This window comes from Hermetia illucens, chromosome 2 (assembly GCF_905115235.1).
Source record: "Hermetia illucens chromosome 2, iHerIll2.2.curated.20191125, whole genome shotgun sequence".
Classification (NCBI taxonomy): Eukaryota; Metazoa; Arthropoda; class Insecta; order Diptera; family Stratiomyidae; genus Hermetia; species Hermetia illucens.
In genome coordinates, this window is record NC_051850.1 from 100,813,493 (window position 1) to 100,835,187 (window position 21,695).

At 42.3% G+C, this 21,695-nt stretch overlaps 1 protein-coding gene across 4 annotated transcripts in view; it reads right to left on the reverse strand.

Annotated features, from left to right (window-relative positions):
- LOC119649946 overlaps positions 1–21,695 on the reverse strand; it is a 542,569-nt gene that overhangs the window by 121,431 nt on the left and 399,443 nt on the right. For 3 of the 4 annotated variants that reach the window (XM_038052367.1, XM_038052365.1, XM_038052364.1), the window contains exons 1-2: positions 12,192–12,580; positions 12,113–12,132 (exon numbers count right to left, since the gene is read on the reverse strand). The exons of the other annotated variant lie outside the window; for it this stretch is intronic. The gene's annotated coding sequence lies outside the window, so the exon portion shown is untranslated. Of the gene's footprint in view, positions 1–12,112; positions 12,133–12,191; positions 12,581–21,695 lie in introns of those variants that run through there. 4 annotated transcript variants of the gene reach the window in all.

The following is a 21,695-nucleotide window of genomic DNA, read 5'->3' on the forward strand; positions in this document are numbered from 1 at the left end:
TTCCTGCGTTCTTCAGATCCCGGCTTCGCCAATGATCCTCGGATCTTCAGATATTCAGAGATGTTGGTTTGCATATGTTAGAAAATTACTAAATTATAAATTTAATAAGTACGTAAAATTGGAGGACATGAATTCGTTCTACTGAATTTCTCCCATTCTGTTTATACCGCGGCGCCACACCACATGATGCAGACTGTTTTGTGTGTGTGTTTCCTTTTAAAACATTATAATAACAAAAAGTAAGAAAAACGCAATTGAAATTAATTTGTTCAAACAAAAACTCTGCCCTCTATTTTCGTGTTGCGAATTGTGTGTGAATTCGCTAACGAAATTTCAGAACTAGCAACCCAAAAAATAGGGAATAAGGAACTAATCGTTCAGTATTGAGAGAAATAAAAAGATAAGTAATAAAATCCATGTAAATCCAAAAATGACAACTTGAAAATGTATTCATTATAATTGTCTACATTTATCATTGTGTAATTTTTAGCCTGATGCCCCCATATCTTAGCTATGCCGCCAAAATGTAGGTTGATCAAATACTTCTCGTTTGTTGATTAGGGTCTAACCTGCTTAAAGTTTCATTAAATGATGATATAAAGGCCATAGCTACTAGGAAACAAAGGGTTTCCCAGACAGATTGCTTTTCGATTGTCATAAAGTGCTATCTTTCCAGAAATTTGGATTTGAATAGACCATAATTAGGCCACATTTCCTAGGAAATGTTATGTAATCATAAATATATGAAAAGGGGTTACTTTTTAAAAGCTACCATGCAAATGTCAAGTTAGACATCCCATCTGCCCTTTTGTATATACTAAACTGTATAGAGTTTTCTATGCGGCTCACTTTAAATTTCGCATACTTCTATCTTTAAGGGACGATTATCCTGGCAATTCGTTGCTCGAGGGTAGAACGTTTCGAAATGAACCTGGTTAAAACTGATTTAATTTTGGGTTAATATTGAATCATGTTCTTTCGTCAATGGCTGACTTGTATATATGATTTTATTCCGATGCAAAACTCGATAGGATTGGTTCGCTTGATACACTGAAACGATATTGATTACCGTTTTCGTTATGTTCGGTTTAATATAAAGACAAGATAATCCCTTTAGTACGGTCTATTTAATAGATATTCAATGGTCAACATTTGGTTGATGGAGGGCTTCATTTCTATAATTCTTTTACATAGGCTCTGGATGGAAAAGGTAATTTAATTAATTAATTTAACAAAGTTGCCACCTTCTTAGTCGCCACTAATACATTTATGACTCTAGGTACAGTATGGAGCAAATGTACAAATGCATTTTATTTCCAGTTTATATATTATTTCAAATAAACATATCATCCGGAAAACAAACTTTTCGACGATTACTTGCTCACTTTATTACATAGCTTGCCACACCTACGCATCTTGTCGGCTAATGTGTTTCAAGCCTTGCATGCTTGCAATTTTCCGCTCTTGTCCAGCACTATGTACATATGTAGCTCTAGGACGATTCGCTAGTCAGGAATAGTGGGTTTTATTGCATGGCGTAAACTGTTCTTTCTATATGTGTGATCCATCCACTACCACTTTGCTTCTTATTAACAAGACAACGCTGAATGCTCCGGAACTTAATTGCGGCGATAAGGTCTCAGTCTGCACGGGGACTCATCTCAAGTTGCTTCGGTCAAGAAGCCTCACCAGAGCTTATCTGGTACTATGGGAACACACACTGATCACAGGATAATCAGATTCGACATTGAAGGTAACTCAGAAATGAAAAGAATAATAAGGAATCCCAGGAGAACGGATTGGGAATCCTACGCAGCACACTTGAGCAACAACATTGCCCACCTTCAAGGGGCCGGTGAGATCAGGAGCGAACTGGAATTAGAAACGGTGGTGGAAAATCTCAACACAATCGTCATTGACGCATATGAGGCCAGCTATCCGGCTAAGACAGTCAAGTCATCAAGGGATGTATCATGGTGGAACAAGAACCTGGCCAGAATGAGAACAGAGGCACGAAAACTTTTTAACCGGGCAAAACAAACCGGGGACTGGCAGAGGTATAAAAATGCATTGACTGCGTATAGCAACGCGATCAGGAAAGCGAAACGGAACAGCTTCAGGGAATTCTTTGAAGGGATCGAACAGATCACAGAAGCAACCAGGCTGTACAAGGCTGTAGCCAAAGACGGGGGAATATCCTCTGTCTGCTTGAAAAAGGAAGGAAGATGGGACATTTACCGAGAATGAGGAGGACAGGGTACACCTGCTTCTTAGAAGTCATTTCCCGGGGTCCTACCCCACGGTGGCAGGCGACAACATTCTGCCTGACACCCCAACAACCAATAAAAGGGATAGGAAGGAGAGCTGGAAACTAGCAAAAGAGGTATGCTCAGAAGCTAGGCTCAGATGGGCAGTGGGAACTTTTAAACCACTGAAATCTCCCGGAATAGATGACATTTTCCCAGCACTTATCCAGAGAGGCTTAGGAATTATCTTAGAGTCTCTTCTGAGAGTGGTAAGGGGCAGGATAACACTGGGATACATACCAAGGGCATGGAGACGGGCAAAAGTGGTCTTTATTCCGAAAGCGCGTAAAAAGAATCCTTTTCATCCTAAATCTTTCAGACCAATTTGCCTAACATCGTTTCTACTTAAAACGGTGCAGAAGGTCATAGACCCCTACATCACTGTCAGCACGCTTACCGGGCAGGACGGTCAATTGAATCTGCTCTGTATCAGCTGACAGAGGTACTACGGGATGCCATAGAAACAAAAGAAATTGCACTGTGCGCGTTTTTGGATATCGAAGGAGCATTCGACAACACATCGCACACAGAGATACAAGATGCCCTAAGCCGCAAAGGAGTGGGAAATACCCTGGCATTCTGGATGGGCAAAATGCTAGAAAGCAGGCAGATAGAGGTACCGATAGGTAAAAATTCTATTATCATGAACACCACTCAAGGCTGTCCACAGGGTGGGGTATTATCGCCGCTGAAGTGGAGTATGGTAGTGGATGAACTCCTGGACGTGTTAACAAATACTGGAATACAAGTCCAGGGTTACGCGGACAACATTGTTTTAATATGTAGGGGCAAATATGAAGATACCCTATGTGATAGAATCAAAACTGGATTAAGAATTACTAGTGTCTGGTGCAGGAAGATGGGACTACGGATCAACCCAGCCAAAACCACCATAGTACCATTCACTAGGAGGCGTAAGCTTGATCACCTGAGAGCCATAAATTACATGATACGGAGGTGAAACGAGAAGCAGAGGTCAAATATTTGGGAATTACGCTAGACCAAAAATTACTCTGGAAGACACATGTCGGAAACACTCGTCGGAAAGCCACGAGGGCTCTGATGACTTGCAGATCAATAGCAGGAAAAAATGGGGCCCGAAGATAATACTTTGGATATATACTGCAATAGTAAGGCCAATGATTAGCTATAGAGCGGTAATGTGGCCAGAAAGAACCGAACTCTGCACACAAGCCAGGGAATTACATAAACTCCAAAGGCTGGCTTGCGTGTGTATCAGTAGGGAAATGAGCACATGCCCAACGGCATCCCTGGAGGTCTTTCTGGGATTAACCCCTCTTCATTTGCACATACAGATGCAGGCAAGGAGGGCAATATTCAGGATAGCCAGTAGTATGAGTGAGGCGGGGAGCTGCCAAAATCAAAGGAAAATTGCTATTCTTTCTAGGCGGTATCCCGAATTACTTATACCAAGGGATAACATGACAACGAAGTTTCACTTCGATAAGAAGTTTGAAACACATTGGAGTGACAAGGCAAACTGGGAGAGCGTGGCTTGTACTTGGTACACTGACGGATCCCTCACAGCAGAGGGAGCAGGTGCCGGTATCATTGGTCCAAGGAAAATGTACTTTGAGCCAATGGGCAGGTACACTAGCATATTCCAGGCAGAAATATATGCCATAGACAAATGTGCCTCCTTTAATTTGCAAAGAAACTATAGAGGGCAGAACATAGCTATTCTCACCGATAGCCAAGCAGGCACTTAGGGCCCACCAGGTGAACTCTAAACTGGTATGGGAATGCCTTGAGAGACTGAATACACTCGGCTCGTCCAACAAGGTCTGGATACTTTGGGTTCCAGGCCATGCTGGGTTGGAAGGCAATGAGGCAGCGGACGAATTAGCCCAGAAAGGAGCAGGGACGCCTTTACACGTGCCAGACCCCTCTGTGTAATCGGAAACGGTTTCATGGCTATGAGTCTAAGAAATGAATAGGAACGGTTGAGGGAACTATACTGGGCGGGCCTACCGGGGATGGAGCAGTCCAGGGTGCTTATTGGGGGATTCGAACCCATACGCACAAAGGATTGCCCTCACCAAAAAGAACCTCCGAATCATACTGGGCATTCTCACTGGCCATTGTCGGCTGAACTATCACCTAGGGAAGCTAGGGATATCTACGGACACTGCCTGCAGGTTTTGTGAGGAGGAGGACGAAACCTTTATACACATCCTGGGACAGTGTCCGGCACTTGTGCAAAGTACTAGTGTGCGTGTGTACCTGGGAGAACACTTACTACCAGATGAAGGCTGAAAGATCTAGAAGTAGGGAACATACTAAAGTTCCTAACGGTTATAGACGTGCTTGAGATACTATGATCAATAGGCACACTATAACCAGTAAAAGGGGCACAATAGTTCTTCAAGGACGTGGTGCGACTTTCCCTTAACATAATAATAAGAATAATAATGGGAACACGATAGCCCTCTGAATTCACACGTCTCAGGAGCATTTCTGGAACATGTGTTTTCGACCCGTTTGTTAAAGTTGGCCTCTTAGTCGGAGTTCCATGGGTGTTATGCTTACGTCCAAGCAAACAAATGACCTTTGGGACTTAAACGTGAAATTGCGTTTGCAACTCGTGTGCCGTAGTTCTTCGTTCGCTGGACGGACTGGTATCGTCGTTGCTTGCCAGAGCGGGACACTAATTGTAGTCACAAAATCAATCCGCGTCCTAAGAAGACCGTGGGGTTAATGACAGGTACTCACGCAGAGGACACAGGGACGTAACTGTCCCAAAGATGCAGCGCAGAATTCGCGGGGAAAAAATTAACCTTGGTCTTGGTATTGAGATATCACCGTTCCCAGGTTTTAAACAAAAAAGAGAATTTCGATTTAGTACTGCTGTAGTGTAAGTACGTGAGATCATTTAGTGAATTGCATGTGTTTAAACATTGAATAATGGATACTAGATATTTGTAACCTAAGATGTTGTGTGTTTGTAGGAATTTCGGTCCATAAGTGCAGGTCCCCAGGCAACCTATGTCGCACTAGCGCTTTACGAGTCAAGTTTATAAAATCATTATCATCATCAACGGTGTAACAACCGGTAGCCGGTCTAGGCTTGCCTCCAGACTCCCGCTTTTACGCGAGATCCACCTAAGCCATCATTCCATCTAAAATGGGGTCTGCTACGTCTTCTTTTTCTACCATAGATATTGCCCTTATACAATTTCCGACCCGACCACCACAACCTGATTTTATCGACAACCAGACGATCGTGGTATCGCTCATAGATTTATAGAGGGTGCGGAATCGTCTATCGGCATGTAGGGGTCCAAAAATTCTTCGGAGGATTCTTCTCTCGAACGCAACAAGGAGTTCGCAATTTTCATTGCTAAGAAACCAAGTCTCCGAGGAATACATGAAGACTGTCAAGATCATTGTCTTGTACTCTGTTTGTAGCCAACAACCGTGCGCGGATTTCATCATCGTAGCTGTTATCGGTTTTGATTTTCGACTCTAGATAAGAGAAATTTACAATGGTCTCAAAGTTGTAGTCTTCTATCTTTATTGTTTTCGCTTGACCAGTGTGATTCGACGTTGTTCATTCTTAGGTTTTTGGCGCTGACCACCATTCCACCATGTACTTCGTCTTGCCTTCATTAATGTACAGCCCAAAATCTCACGGCACTTGCTCGATCTGGATGAAGGTAGACTGTACATCTCGGGCTGCTCTTCCTATAATGGCAATATCGTCAGCGTAAGCCAGTAGCTGCGTGGATTTGAAGAGGATGGTGCCTCTTGCATTAACATCTGCATCGCGGATCACTTCTTCCAGGGACAGATTAAAGTTCAAATTACTCTGAAATTGTGCCTGGATGCAAAACGTGACACTGAGATCGTCAAGCTTTGTCTCATTTGGGCACGTTGATGGCAATGACAGTTTTACTTCCGCTCGGGGTGGCAATCCATATCCGCATATTATGTTGTCTTGCCATATCTCCGATAAGAGGTGGAACTTTACCGGATGGTATGATTCAGAATCGTGGTGAAGTACTCTCCCACCTAGAGTAACCACAGGCATCTAAGTTTCTTACATTCATCGACACATCTCCAAGTTTCTGCAGATACCCAAAAATTGTAATACTTTTTGGAGCATGTTCGATCACTTTATCCACCCGCGAAGTGAAAACATTTTGCCCTTTACCTACCTCGTTACATGTTCGAATAAGCTGTTGTCAGAGCCCACCTGGACATTCAAATCGCTCATCGCGATCACAATGTCACCTTTAGGAACCTCCTGAACTGTGTGTAGGTGCTCATAGATAAGATACTTCCCTCTACATCGGAAACTTCCATTGGTTTGTAGCAGTGTATGTATAATTGTAATGTTCCTTGACTTGGACGGGAATATTGTAGTCAAGATTTGATCACAAAATAGTTCCGAGGACATTCAAGTGCGTCTTATGGTAGCCGTCATTGTTAGTTCGACACTGTTCAGACTTCATGGCCGCAATATTCTCGCTCAAGCCAGCACTCCAGGCGCCTTTTATATCGTGTTGGTTCCCAGAAGTGGAGAAGATTAAACTCAAATAACATTCCACGAATTCATAATTCTGCACGCTACCCTCTCGTCTTCGAGAAATTACTGGTTTCCAAAATCACGATCAGAAGGCGAAAGTGGCATTGGATAAGTAACAACTTGCGAAAGTAAGATAACTCCACTATGTAACGTAGCGAAACTATACAGGATGGCTACGATTGGGCTGTCCTAAAGTTCAATGGAGCAAGATCAGAGAGTCTGAGGCAAGGAACACAGTAAGAACTATAATATAAAATATTGTTTGGCGGTTTAGGAATGTAAAACAACCTCTCAATAATCGGTCTGGTTTCCAGAATTATGAAACTGCTTCCGGGCAGTCGTGGAGGGAGCTGAAGCGCATTTCAGCGAAATGCGAGCGATGGCGCATAAGTGCAGTTGACGCATTCAACCATACTAAGTGCGAATTCACTAATATTTCTGTTAATCGTAAGCTTTAGGTGATACAGTGCAAACAAACACTTCATGCATTCAACACGTAGACGTCAATAATAATAATAATCGTTGGCGCAATCCAATTGGATCAGGGCCTTGAAGTGAGCTAGAGCACTTCATTCAAGACCGCAATGGTACACTATAGGATTACAATACCCTGCAGGAGGCAATGTGGTCAGCATTGCGCTCGCCCGAGATTATTACCCTGATTTGATTCAGCTACACAGCTAAGTCGACCAGTATCCGACGTCAAAACTACGATACAAATTCTACTGCCACCAGTGAGATTTGAACCGCGACCTTCTGTACGACAGCCTTATGCTCAACTACTCTGCTATCTGGACACAAGTAGACATTGATCTTTTAAACTTGGGTAAACTTGGTAGAGTTCACCCTAACATCATCATCATCATCATTAACGGCGCAACAACCGGTATCCGGTCTAGGCCTGCCTTAATAAGGAACTCCAGACATCCCGGCGTTGCGCCTAGGTCCACAAATTCGATATCCCTAAAAGCTGTCTGGTGTCCTGACATACGCCATCGCTTGTGATTTTCGACCCTAGATAGGAGAAATTATCAACGGTCTCAAAATTGTATTCTCCTATCTTTATTTTTCCTGTTTGACCAGTGCGGTTTGATGTTGTTGGTTGGTTGGTTTTGGGTGCTGACATTGCCACCATATACTTTGTCTTGCCTTCAGAGATGTGCAGCCCAAGATCTCGCGCCGCCTGCTCGATCTGGATGAAGGCAGTTTGTACGTCTCGGGTGGTTCTTTCCATGATGTCGATATCGTCAGCATAGACCAGTAGTTGAGTGGACTTAAAGAAGATCGTGCCCCTCGTATTTACCTCAGTATCACGGATCACTTTCTCCAGGGGCCAGGGATTGAAGAGGATGCATGATAGGGCATCCCCTCGTCGAAGACCGTTGTTGATGTCGAATGGTCTGAAGCGTGATCCTGCTGCTTTTATCTGGCTTCGCACATTGGTCAGCGTCAGCCTAGTCAGTCTTATCAATTTCGTCGAGATATCGAATTCTCTCATGGTCGTGTACAGTTTAACTCTGGTTATGCTTTTATAGGCGGCTTTAGAGTTGATGAATAGATACTGCAAATGGTGTCTATATTCCAACAGTTTTCCCATCGCTTGCCTCAGAGAGAAATATGATCTGTTGCTGATTTGCCTGGAGTGAATCCTCTTTGGTATGGGCCAATGATGTTCTAGGCGTATGGGGCTATCCGACCTAGCAAGATAGCGGAGAACATCTTATAGGTCGTACTCAACAGAGTCCACCCTAACACCATCTATAATCACAACAAGTGAATAAAATGATTGGCCTATTATAGAGCTACCCATTTATCAATAAACATTCAGCCGTTTGTATATTTCCTGCGAAAAATATGAATAACTAATCCTCCTGTCTGCATCATGGACTCATTTACCAGGTCTTAATCTTGCTTTTGGGGCTCTGGCAGGTGGTTAACCATCGAAGGTATGCTCAGTTATTAATTATTAGTAATTTCTGAGAGAATTATTCGGGAGCAGTCTAGGAAATACAGCCAATTACCGAGCAAATGGATTGGTCCTTACAAAAATTACAAATTTACCACCTCAATCCACTTACCAAACTTTTATTTCAATTTAACCAATTACCAACATTTCGCAATTTACATTGGCGCTGTTGCTCTTGTAATTGAAAAAAGAAAACACTTTTAGCAGTTGCTTTACGACCTCTTTCGTTTCAAAGCAATTTTTAAGAAAATTTCATTAAGCTTTATGTTTCAGCATTTCACGAACTTTCACTTCAAGCAATTCTGCGAATTTTCGAAGGAGTATTAGCTCTCTGCAATGTATACGAACATATTTGCCCGAAGTGTGGGGGTAGCGAAAGGTTAAACTGTAAACTTTTCAGCTGAAGGCTGAAGGACGACTGTTATATTGATGTAATTTCAAGATGGGATTGGATATTTGGTTAAAAGTGTATATTTTTGGAAATGGCGGATCTAGTTAAATGAAATATTTCAGAAATACTTCGTGCCCGTTTTTGTTGTAAGGCTTGTCTTGAAGCAAAACTTCTGGTTTTGAGAGACCGTTTTGTGTGGGTTTTATTAGAAGTGTGGGTTGTATTTTATGAGATATAAGATTAAAGGATTTCAGACAAAGTTGTTTTCTAGGGTACCATTTAGTTAGCAAATATCATCAGTCAGTTACACCTAATTTCCGACATTTGTCTATTGGTTCCTTGGTTCCTTCTTCTCGAATGACGGTTATTTGTGTAAATTAAAGAAATTAAACTTTCGAAATCTCCCTTCTCTTTGACTTCCACGGGCAGTTAGGCTGTACGCGGGTGAAGTTCTTCATTATTTATCGTCTCAGTTCAGAGTACCTCGGCGATCAAACGCAGACATTTATCGCATTTGCAAACTTTGGACAAAACAGCAGATTTAGAGCTATTAATACGTTGAGCATGAAATGAAGTTTTGTTGGGATTTGATTCCAGACCAACTGCACTTGCCTTCTTCTCTAAATCCGCAACCATTTTGCCGAGGTCCATTACTCAGTGATATAGCAAACAGATATCATCAGCTTCGTCGAGGGATTGCGGAAAGATCATATCATTGAGCCAAAGAAGTATGAAGTACGTCATCAAGAATGACAGCAAAAGTATCGGTAACAAGATGCAGCCCTTGACTCCGCTTTGGACTTCTATCATAATTACCCTAAGGTTTTACCTCGATGCCTAATGTTTGGCGTCCCTCATATGTCTAATAATAACTATCCATTCGTCGACTGCAAGCTCTTTCGCTTTGGTTATGACGGTAATGATGGAATTTGTTAAGCCTACGCTACGGTGCGCTCCTCGTACTTCCGATAACTTCATCCCCATCAGAGGTAAAGACACTGTCGATGGTGGCTCAGTACTCGCCAATATCTTTGTCCGAGTCGTTTAGAGTGTGGATCGTTTGTGTTTTAAAAAAGTTTTGGGAGACGACCTGTATTGAGTTTAAGCTACCGACTCGTATGGGACTCGACCAGCTAGATTTTATCCCGGCGCTGACAAGCCAAGGTTTTCTCCCAAAAAGAGAGAAATATAAGTTGGAAACTGGAATCTGCTTCAGGTATGAAAGGTTTAATTGATATTTTATGTAAGGATATTTCGATGGATAAATACATATATACATTGAGTTTACCCGATATTCACTTGGACGTGATATCGACATTATATCTCGTGAGGAGTAGTTATTTGACGCGAAAGAAGCAAGTTTGATCTACTATAATTTTGTTAATAAGAGTAGAATTTCTACCAAATCTTTCAGTATGATCGTTCATATATACCTGTATTAAGCTTGTATGGTTTTGGTTGAGTAGTTTTTGAGAACGGGTCCTTGAAATTGTTGACCCCTTCCGGCCCCCTTTCTGACCAATGTCAAAGCTAATATTTGCTTCGAAAAGTGTTAATCGGAACCTTTCATTTGATACCCCAAAAGACGATATTCGGTGGAAAAAAAATTGACATCCATCTTTTGCATGTGGAACCTCCATTGAAACTCAAAACATGGAAGGGAATCCATAGTTGCCACCTTTCCACCGAATTCCGCGTCAAAAGGAGTAGGCGCTTTGAGAAAATGGGTGGGATTGACAGACAGACAGACCTTAGAGGAGAAGTAGATTTTTCATAAATGGAACTTTAACATATCACCCGAATATCAATTACTCTCGTTAATTATGACATCGGCATCTGCAAGATGCAGTTTATTTGCGACAAATTAATAAGTTTGAACTGCTATAACTTTGATACTATACGATGTACGAAAATTTTCAAATGGAAATGTTGTTTCAAAATTACCGGACAAACGATTCCTTATGTAATGGGAGCTCTAGAAAACAAAAGTTTGCTTGTGAAAATAGAGTCAGTTGTTTAGAAGTAATAGATTTCCAAAGGCAGAGAGAGAGCGTGAATTTTAACACACCCCATGTGCTAATTTTCTTAAAAAAGGAATTTTCGTTTTATCGTGATAAACCAAAGTGTGACTTGCGTGGAGTCGGAGCAATCACTGACGTAATAAAATGCCAAATGCAATTAAAGAAAGGCAGTACCCGCTTAAGTTTATCTATCATAAGGAAGAGAGTAATGCATTCACTAATCAAGGGGGTTCTAAGCAATAGTTGTGGTGCGACGTTATGGGAAGTTGGGAACCCAGTATCGCTTCCAAGCCGAACAATGTATATCTAATGATGATAAATATGGAGCTGAACTTAAAGTAGTAGATATAATATGCTCGTGACAAAGTAACCAATTCGAATGAAAAGAGTAGATTGCTTTTTAATTAGGGACAACCCTATTATATTTGACTGTATACATACATATATTGATATTTCGGGAGCCAGCTGCTCGTTTCCTCAGTCTTTACAATCTCAGATTGCAACTGGCTCCCAGAATATCGATGTATGGCTTTCAATGTACTAGGGTTGTCCCTAGTTAAAAAAACAATCTACTCTTTTCATTCAAATACTCAAGACAACCAAAAAGTTCAACACTAATAACCAGTTCGAGTAAAGCCTCGCCAAAATGGAGACGGGCCCGTTTGTGAAATAGAAGCGAGTTTTGTGACCCTAGAACTGTATTAGATGAAGGATGGCGTGAATAATGGCAGTTGATATCTTAACAGATGGAATAACGCATATCCGTCCGTCAGCCGATTTTACATAAAACGCTACAAAGGGGGTGAATATACAAAGGAATAATGGGGTAGTTGGGAACAGAAGTATTTTATATTCAAAATGTTACTCTTTACAACTTACCGCTGAAGTTATAGATATTTCTGCAAAGAAAAATGTGGTATAATTTTCTTGTCAAATACCCCCAATCTACATAATTTACCCTGAACCGCTTCGGGAAATCTGATTGGAGATTAGAATCACCAACTAGCTCTTGGCCGTTACGTTTTTTGGATAACTTCCTATAAGGCCATTCCTCACTATCCCATAATTTACCTTTTTCGTACGGCACAAAATAGACGTTAACATTGCTTTTAACTTATAGCCGAAGGCATAAAATCACTTCCTCACACATCTCGAAAGCACACAAATCTTATTTAGGGGTTGAGGGCGTGAAAACCTTTTGATTACGGCACGAGTCCAATATAAATTCTGTTCGAGTATGGCCCCAGAAAGGGAATTGGAATAAACTATTTCGGCACGATGTGAAAAGGAACGTGTGTATTGCACTAATGATAATAATAAAGCATTCGAATCAGGAGTGAACATGCAATGGATTGTTCTGATGTAGGCCTATTCGATGTGTGGGGAAATGCTGAGCTCCGAGCACTGGTGAACTGATTAATTGATGCAGACAAGCAAAACTGGCGTCGATTAATAGAGGAACAGCTCCCCAACTCCAGTCAGTGCCTACGTACGTATCCATAAAGTCTAATTGCCTGGACGTGTGGCAGAATTAGTGCTATTCGCATGTTCGCAACATGTGCTTCCTCCATCTGGAAATGGAAAATAGTTTCAGCTGAGTTGTCAATTTGCTGGAATGGAAATCGTTCAGTACTGGGATCGGTGCCGACTGTGTCCATAATTGAACAGAGCTCCCGACTGAGTCGTATTATTAAGGATAGCTCCCTTCTTTCCAGGAAATTCATAGGGAAGCGAACTGTACAATTTGAGAGTCCTGGGACCAAGCGAAATTATGTGGGACAATATTGAAACCACTCGATCAACCACAAGTATCAATCAATGGCAAATGGTAACACGTTCAGCAACCGCAAGGGAGACACTTTCTATCGGCACTGAAAGAATCCGACCAAGGTGAGGCGGAAGTTAGTTAAATTGATTGCTACAGATTCGATTTTGGTCCAATGGAGGACGGTTAGTAAATTAGGTACATATACTTGCAATGGCTGCTATGAGGTCATCGAGTTCCGCAATTTCCTACGATTTCCAAACATTTGCTGAATGGAAGATGGTTAAGAAAATTGATAGTTCAAAGTCAATTGGGACGTGATTTACCGGATGGGGTTCCATAGTAAACAGTGTGAAATGTAAGGTTGCCTTGGGAAAACCCCATGTAACATAATCGAGTGTGTACATTTGGTGTCTATTTTGAGAGAAGGGAAACATCAGTGTAGCAATTGAATCAGGTTTGCTGAGAGGAAACTTATGTCTTTAGTCTCAGAATCTGAAAAAAAACACCTCATGAAACGCTGGAAAGGATTGTACTGACCCGCCAGCACCCGTTAATTACTCAAAGAGACTTACCTGGAACAAGAAAGTTGGGAACCGCCTTAACTGCTTTAATTACCTTCCTTTTTATCGAAACTTGTAATTGTAGAAAAGTCGCATTGTCAGCATCACAGTGAAAACTCTTATGTATCTGACATAGAAATAGTAAAAAGGCTAAGTTTATAAACAATTGGCGAAACTGGAAGCTGAACGCTTCAGGTATGAAAGGTTTCGCGCTTCCTTTTGTGAGGAACTTTCAATTGCGGACTATGTTGTAGAGAGCCGTTTTCTATAATTTGATCCGGAAAGTACTGTACTAATAATGGTTAACTTCATACGTTGCACAGTAGGAGTTCAACGTTATTAGTAAATGCGAAGAAGTTCACCTAAAACAGATATAAAGAAGTCGGAACAAAGGCAGCTGGACATTTCGGGTATAAAAGTTTTGTGTCCATCTTGGATGAGAAAGTTTCTGTGCACGTTTTTCCATTCGTATATAGCGAAAATTCAAAATATTCGTTGATACGTCTCTAAACTCCAACTCCGTCGTTCATATGAGCTCACTTTATATGATGTTGACATCTTGCAGATCAATAAATTTACGTGAAATACAAAACTTTGACCTTCCACAATTTTGTTAATAATAGTTGGACTGATTGAAACTTTTCATAATTATGTCGAATAATATCAGATGCGGTTATGAAGATCTTTCGTTTGATGCCCCACATGACTATATTATGTGAAAACGAATTTACTCCCAATTTTTGCATATGTGGGGAGTCCCATTAAACGCAATACAGAATCCATCTCGTTGTATGTGTAGCGGTTCACAAATTACATATTCTCACCATATTTCGCGATAATTGCTCCAGCCGTTTCGGAGTAAATCTGGTTTGATCTACGGGCAGACAGACACTTAAACGATTTTAATAAGGTTTTGTTTCACCCAAAACCTTAAAAAGGGTTGGGGCGAGTAGTTTCTTCATATATGGACCTTAGTTGGTTAGTTAGCTTAGTTTACTGTGGGGAGCCGCAGCTCCGAGCACTCAGGCCATTGTTAGGCCCATTGTACTATCCCTGTAAATTGCCTATTCAATGGCTTCCCGCCTACAGTGTTCGCAGGCTTTAGCGAATCTGAGGACATTCTCCAGAGGCAGAGAGTGTGCAGATTCTTCATTGAAGAAAACCTTGCTAAGGTGTCTTCGTCCGAAATCTGAGGATGCCGGGCAGCTGCATAATAAGTGCAGGGCCGTCTCCTCCTCCTTCTCACATTAGCTGCACATAGCCGAAATCACTACCCCAACCTTTTCCATATAGTAGTTTAAGGAGCAGTGTCCCGTTAAAAGCCCTACTAGGGTTTTCATGTCCCACTTCTTAAGGGACAACAAAAACGGCGCTCTAGTAGTCCTAGGCTCTTTCGTAACGATTTTCGCTTTCCGGCAAGAGTACAAATTTCTCCACTCGGTTGCGTCAATCCTTGCAATTTCACCTTTCAGAGTAGACTTGACAGTAGATGGTCGGATTCCAAGAGCTGGTTCTGGCCCTACCATTGTGAATCCAGACCCTCGGGGAGCCAGTCTGTCAGCCTCCTCATTCCCGGCGATGATAGATTGCCCCGGTACCCACATCAGGAATGTTTCATTCAGTCGGCCAAGTTTCAGCAGCACCTGATGACAACTCCACACCAACTGGCTTGATATGTTGTTGCCATTTAGTGCTGATAATGCCGCCCGACTGTCGGAATAGATTCGAACGGTGCGACCCCTCCACTTTTAATGCAGACATTCTTCTGCTGCCAACCAAATGGCATACATCTCCGCCTCGAATATGGTCGTAATTTTTCCGAGGGGTCGGGCCTGTTCTATAATCGGATTCTCCGAGAACACGCCTGCACCCGATCCATCCTCCGTGACTGACCCGTCGGTGAAAATTATTAGGTCTGTAATCTGAAAAGACTCATGGCCACTTGTCGACCATTCTTCTCTTTCGGTGATTACGACAGTGTATGTCTTTTCAAAGACGAATCTGGAAACCATATGATCGGTTGGCATCAGGGCTACCGGATGTTTTTCAAGGAATTTTCAGATAGACGCATCACCGTTTGGTTGGTGGTCTCCCTGCTGTTAGCAAAGTTCAGTCTTGGCCACCAGGCGATGCATGCATACATCAAAATGGGTTTTATTATGGATGTATACATCCAGTATATCCGTTTGGGTAAAAGTCCCCAGGTCTTACCTATCGCATTCCTACAGCACCAGAGGAATCTGCAGGATTTCTGATATTATTCCTGGATATGATGCTTCCACGTTCATTTGGAGTCGAAATGTACTCCTAAGTACTTGACTGTTTGTGCCAGCTGGATTTCCGCCTCTGCTAAGGTGGGTAGCGTATAGCTGCCCGACCTGACGTTCCTAGTGAATATAACTAGTCCAGTCTTCCTAGCGTTCACCGTGAGTTCATTGCGGAGGCACCAGCTGTGGATTTCATGCAGAGTTGCATTCAAGCGGTCACATACTGTGCCCGCAAACTTGCCGGTAATTATTATGGCTAGGTCGTCCGTAAATGCTTTCGCGAAGACTTTTTTGTCCTCCAGGAGCCACAGCAGGGTATCCATTATGAAGAGCCATAACAGTGGAGAGAGAACCCCTCTCTGTGGGTAGCCCCTGAGACATCCTGCTTCAATAGACTTCGGGTCATGTGAAGGATCCAACTGATTAGCAGCGGTTCGATTCCATGCTGTCTTGCCGCATCACAAATTGCCGCGAATGAGGCATAATTGAAGCCACCTTCGATGTCCATGAATGTGCCTAATGCGTATTCTTTATCGGACATCGCCTTCTCAATTTTTCACGTAACTTCATGGAGTGCTCTCTCCGTGGGTTTGCCTTTCTGGTAGGCTGTCTATGGTCAAGTGGCCATTTAGGAATGTGTGTATCCCTTATGAACCGATCTACTAGTCTTTCTAGTCGTTCCGGACCTGCAGACTTGTATCTATAGAACGGGTTAAATGCCCATTTCACTCGCTCCAGTGATACTACTTTGCATGCCATATTCCAGTCTTTCGGTTGAGGGCTGTATGCACCTGTTGGCCCCGAGATTAGATTTTGGATGCTGCCCAGGGAGTGCACTTCAAGCAAATGGTTGCCGTCGCTTTCTGTGTACTTCCTATTCTGTAAACGTAAATAACCCAGTTTCTGGCTACGTTCTTTGACCAGAACACGTTTGAGCTTTGAGGTTGCCTTAAGAGAGTTAGTCTCTTCGCAAAAGCACCTCTATGATGATCGGTTAGCCGATCGTATGCTCTTCTTTAGAGCCTTCTGTGCCTCTTTATAGCGATTCCAGCTAGTGCCTGATTCAGCCTTCAAAGCACGATTGAGGAACATTCTTGTCGTTCTCCTCAGTTTTGCCAAATCCGAGTTCCACCATGGTGTCTTACCCTTCTTTGGTATCTTGAGTGAATAGATTTCTTCGAAAGCTTCTCTCATGCTAGTTGTGATCATTTGGATTGTCTTCTCAATTCTAGCAATGGATTTGATGCGCTTCCTAGGGATCATGACTCGGGCGCTCAATTCTATTTTATACATCACCCAATCTGTGTTCCTCGGATTCCGAAATGGAGTGGGTGGAGGTGGATCCATGCGTCTGTGACCGAGAGTGTGATATCGTTTGATACTCTCCACTCTCCGATCAGAGCCGCGATGTCAGGAGATGCCACCGTGATGTCAATGACCTCTCGCCTGACCACTTTGAAGAAAGTGGGTTCATTACCCACATTTAGGATCTGCAAATCGGCTCCTAATAGATACTCCAGTAGTCTCGATCCTTTTGCATTGATGTTCGAACTTCTCCAGCATATGTGGTGAACGTTGATATCACATCCTGCTATTACCCCCATGCCTCTACTTTTGGCATATTGGATAGCTCCGATGAATGTTCCACTGGGAACGTTTTCTGCCTCGTAGGGAAAATGTGCAGAGCACCATAGTATCTCTTTATCTCCGTGTTGACTTTTTATGGTTAGCTTAGCCGATGTGGTGTCGCCATCACATAGGTCATTAACCAAATTAGCCTGGAAGTCTTTGGAGACTACCACCACCATACGCAATATTTTCTGCAACTGCCCTTTCCGTAAATTACGGAAAGAAGGAAATATGTTCTCGGGCACACACACTTCGAAAATTCAGCAACTATGTCCGGACTGGGTTTTACGGCAGCCTTATTCACTACTTCGTTTATCCCCGGAGCTCTATTGTCATCTATTCTGCTGAAGATCTTCAACTGTTCTTCCTTAGTTGCATCAGGAATTGCCGTCAGATTCAGATATTTCTGAAAGGTGTCATTGCCCCTTCTTGTTGAGAGAATAACCCCCGGACGATTTTCAACAAGAGGATAGGGCACGTGATCTGTGGGGTGAATCTTCCCATCACAAATATATATCGCACTCCCTCGCGGGTTTACATGCGCCACTGAGCAGAGCTTTTCGCCCCTGATCGCTCCTACCTGCTGCTCTCTGAGCCGTTCGTTTGGCTCGGTGGCAGGTGGATCAAAGGTTGCCCAGTTCACAATTCTTCTAGCAGTTGGTCTACTGGCGAATGTCCATCTCCTAGAAATGGCCGCGTCACATGCTTTGACGATTGTGTCACATGGGGAACTCTTTCCGTGGGTTCACTAGCTTTAGTAGGTTGATCTAGCTATACTTCTTTGCAGGTTTCTTCGATCTAAACTTTTGTAAACCAGCTTAATATTTTTTTTCGACTTTGGGACTGCTGTTTTCCTGCCATAAGGCTCCCTCTGAAGTTAATTGCCTGGTGTCCTCTGTGGGTGCAGTCCTGGCTAACATGTCAGGACATACCAAGTTCCAGCTCAGATCTGTGGTTGAGACAGACCACCTTTTCTGAAAGATGCTTACAACGCTTTCGTTGGTTTGAACTTATATACATTGAACTGAAAAAAAACGCTTTTATTTGACTTCCAATGCTTGCGTTATTCCCTCTGCTGCCCCGTTCTGCCCAAGCGTTAGAGTTACTAGACTTAGAGATTAGACAATGTGAGACTGGGTGAGGCGTAGCACCTAATCCCACGCCCACATCGCTGCTCCACTGGTCGAGGCTCCGACCTATAAACCACCGTAACGCTTTTTGTGAGGTTCAGTTATGATGCGATTCTTATCGCAAATTCATAGGTGGTCCACCTAAATAAATCCTGAGCCACCCTGCATTGATTCTATAGGCTTTTCTCAAATTCACAGTAATGTATTGTGGCATTCTCATTTGCCGAAACTGAAATTTTTTAGCTTAACTATCAGATCGTTTTTCTAGGTTTTTCCGATCTTGTTGACTTTTCCAACCAGATCTTTTAGGTCGGGGTCAGCTTTGACCTTTTTCGGTTTTGCGCTTCTGGGCGGATCACTTCGATTGCTGTCCGGCGTACTTGGGGCACATACTTTCCCCCTTGCGTATTGTTAGTTCCGCTTTTCGCAACTGTTGGTATGCTTTTCTCCGGTTAGGCACTTGCTGATTTCGTTGATCTGTTTTCCGCGTTCTTTTATGTGGTAGCAGGTCGATGACAATACAATTAGGTGTCACCATGGCCATTGATGAAAATAAAAATAATGTTTCACCTGGCCAGCAGCTGTTGACCACTCCCTTAAAGTATTTTCATAAGTGCTTATGCATATAAACTCAAGACAAAATGTGTATGTTTGTCATTGCTATATTTTCAAGGAAAAAGTTGATATTCAACAATTGCATTTACAGTCATAAGAAAAGCGTAGAATAATTGCGATCCATCGTTTAATAGATTCAAATATTCCACATACTCACAGAATATGCACATGAACATATATTTGCATGAGCGACACATCATCACGACGTTTAAAGGACATTCATGAAGTACATCTCTCCAGTCTAGTCTCAATATGTGGGAAGCATTTGCTCTAAAAACCCATCTACTTGGTCTTGTCTCAATATCAATCTTTCATAAAACCTTTGGATGCATGCTACTTGAACTCTGCTCTCTTCCGGATATGAAATAGTTTCAGGGTATAGAGGTGAAAGGAAGAATGGCAATAGTGGAAGTGTCTTTAACCTTTAGGCCTGCACTGAGTCAACACTGCATGCTAAAATGTTTCAGCTTAGCTGAGCAACGTGGAGAGGTGCATTTAATCTATTATAGAGCAACCACAACAGTTTGTGCTTTCCTCTCGCCAGCCAGAGTCACAACTCTGAGGTGAGCCTGCAAAAACGGCTTTTCACTCAACGTTTAATCAAACTCCTGGATTTCCGTGAGCAAGTACAGCTATATATCTTCAACTTGCTTATTGTGTTGACAAAACCTTGAGCGTTAATATTTGATGATCCCTCGTATTTGTTGCCCTCAGGCTGTGTCTTAGAAGAGTGTCTTTGTGGTTTACTGATGGGGTTGTCGGCCATATACATTGGACTTGATTTCTCTTCTTGAATTATTTTCTTTAATGGATAGGTCTGTATTTAGTTTCCTTAAATATTCTCGATTTTCCTCCCACATTATATCCTATGGTTGCTTTCAATGGTTCTCAGTTTTTCAAAATGTTGATATATTGAAATTCCATTTTCTGGAGTGGACACCAAAAAGAAACCTATTAAATTCATTCGCAAGGATATGTTTCCTGGGAAAAAGTTTGGAAGTATTAGAATGCAGTCATCAAGAATTCAATATCGAGTATGTGAGATACCGAATGATGTTTAAAATGCTCAGAGTTTTGCACAAGCCAGTCCAAATCTTTGTATTGATAATAAATGTTATGACATTCATTGTTTAATTTAACCTACTTTCACCTACTAGGGAATTACAGAATGTTGGTATTTCAACAGAATGGGGAAGATGGGTTTTATAAGGAGGCTTGTTGTAGTCAACGGCAGCTCCAAACACTCAGGTCTTTTTATTAGGTTCATTGAATTGTTCCCAAAAAAGCCTATCCAACGGTGTCTCATCTACGCGTTCGTTTTTTCGATTCTGAGATTCTTTGCCGAAGAAAAGAAGGTCTGAGGAAGCCAGACAGCGTCATATGAAGTGAACGGTCATCTCCTTCTCGGAATGACTACACCTAGCCGAGACTGTCACCCCAATTTCTATAGGGAACCATAAACAACGGTGTCCGGACAAAAAACGCCATTCTAGAGGCCTTGGGTTCTTTCCCAAAGAATTTCACAGGAATTCAAAAGTCTCCATTCGGTTGCGTCAACTTTTGCAACTTCACCTTTTAGAGCAGGTTTGACAGTGGATACCTTGATGTCAAATGCCGGCTCGGGCCCCAGCATTATGGAACTAGTCTATGAGCCTTCTCATTATGAGTGATGTTCGGATGCTCTGACACTCACATCAGGAATTTTTCTTTAGTCTCAAAAGTTTCAGCCGCAACTGATGACAATTGCAATGCAACTGGCTGGATGTGATGTTGTTATTTAATGTTTATAATGTTGTCTGATTTTCGGGATAAATTGGAATGGTGGCTCTGCCATCTTTGTCGCAAGTATTCTGTTGTTACGAAAAAAATATCTTCACCTGGAATATAGTTGTCGTTTTCTGAGAAGTTTGGCCAGTCCCATAGTCGCGTTTGCTGGAAATGCTCATTGGCCTTATTTTTTTTCCATGACTGACCCGTCGGTGTAAATTAATAAGTCTGGAACCCTAAAAGACAAGGATCTATTTCTCGTCCATTCTTCTTTTTAGGTGACTAAACAGTGTTTTCCTAAATACAAATCTGTAAACCATATAATCAGGAAGCATTGGCGCCACTTTATGTTTATTCGAGAATTTTTAAATGGACGCGTGACTGTACGCCAATGTTATCGAGTCAACATGTGTTGTTAACCGCTTTGCGTTTCACTTCCAAAGAAGAGGAGAAAGACTTAGGAAGACATCTGGGAGGGCCTCGGTCGATGTAGTATTTATTACTTTATTAACATTTAGGTAACCGGCGGTCAAAGTGTTATAAAGGTCCCATTGCGAAAAAGTAGATTGGTACCCACGGTGGAGCATAAAACCTGGGGAACGCCTACTCAACCAATACCAACAGTTCTACTACCAAACCCTACCTTCACTTCCACGTAGTGATCGGTGGGAGTTTCTTCCTTAAGGAAAAACTGCAGACGAAGAAGAATGAAGGCGTGTCTCCCGC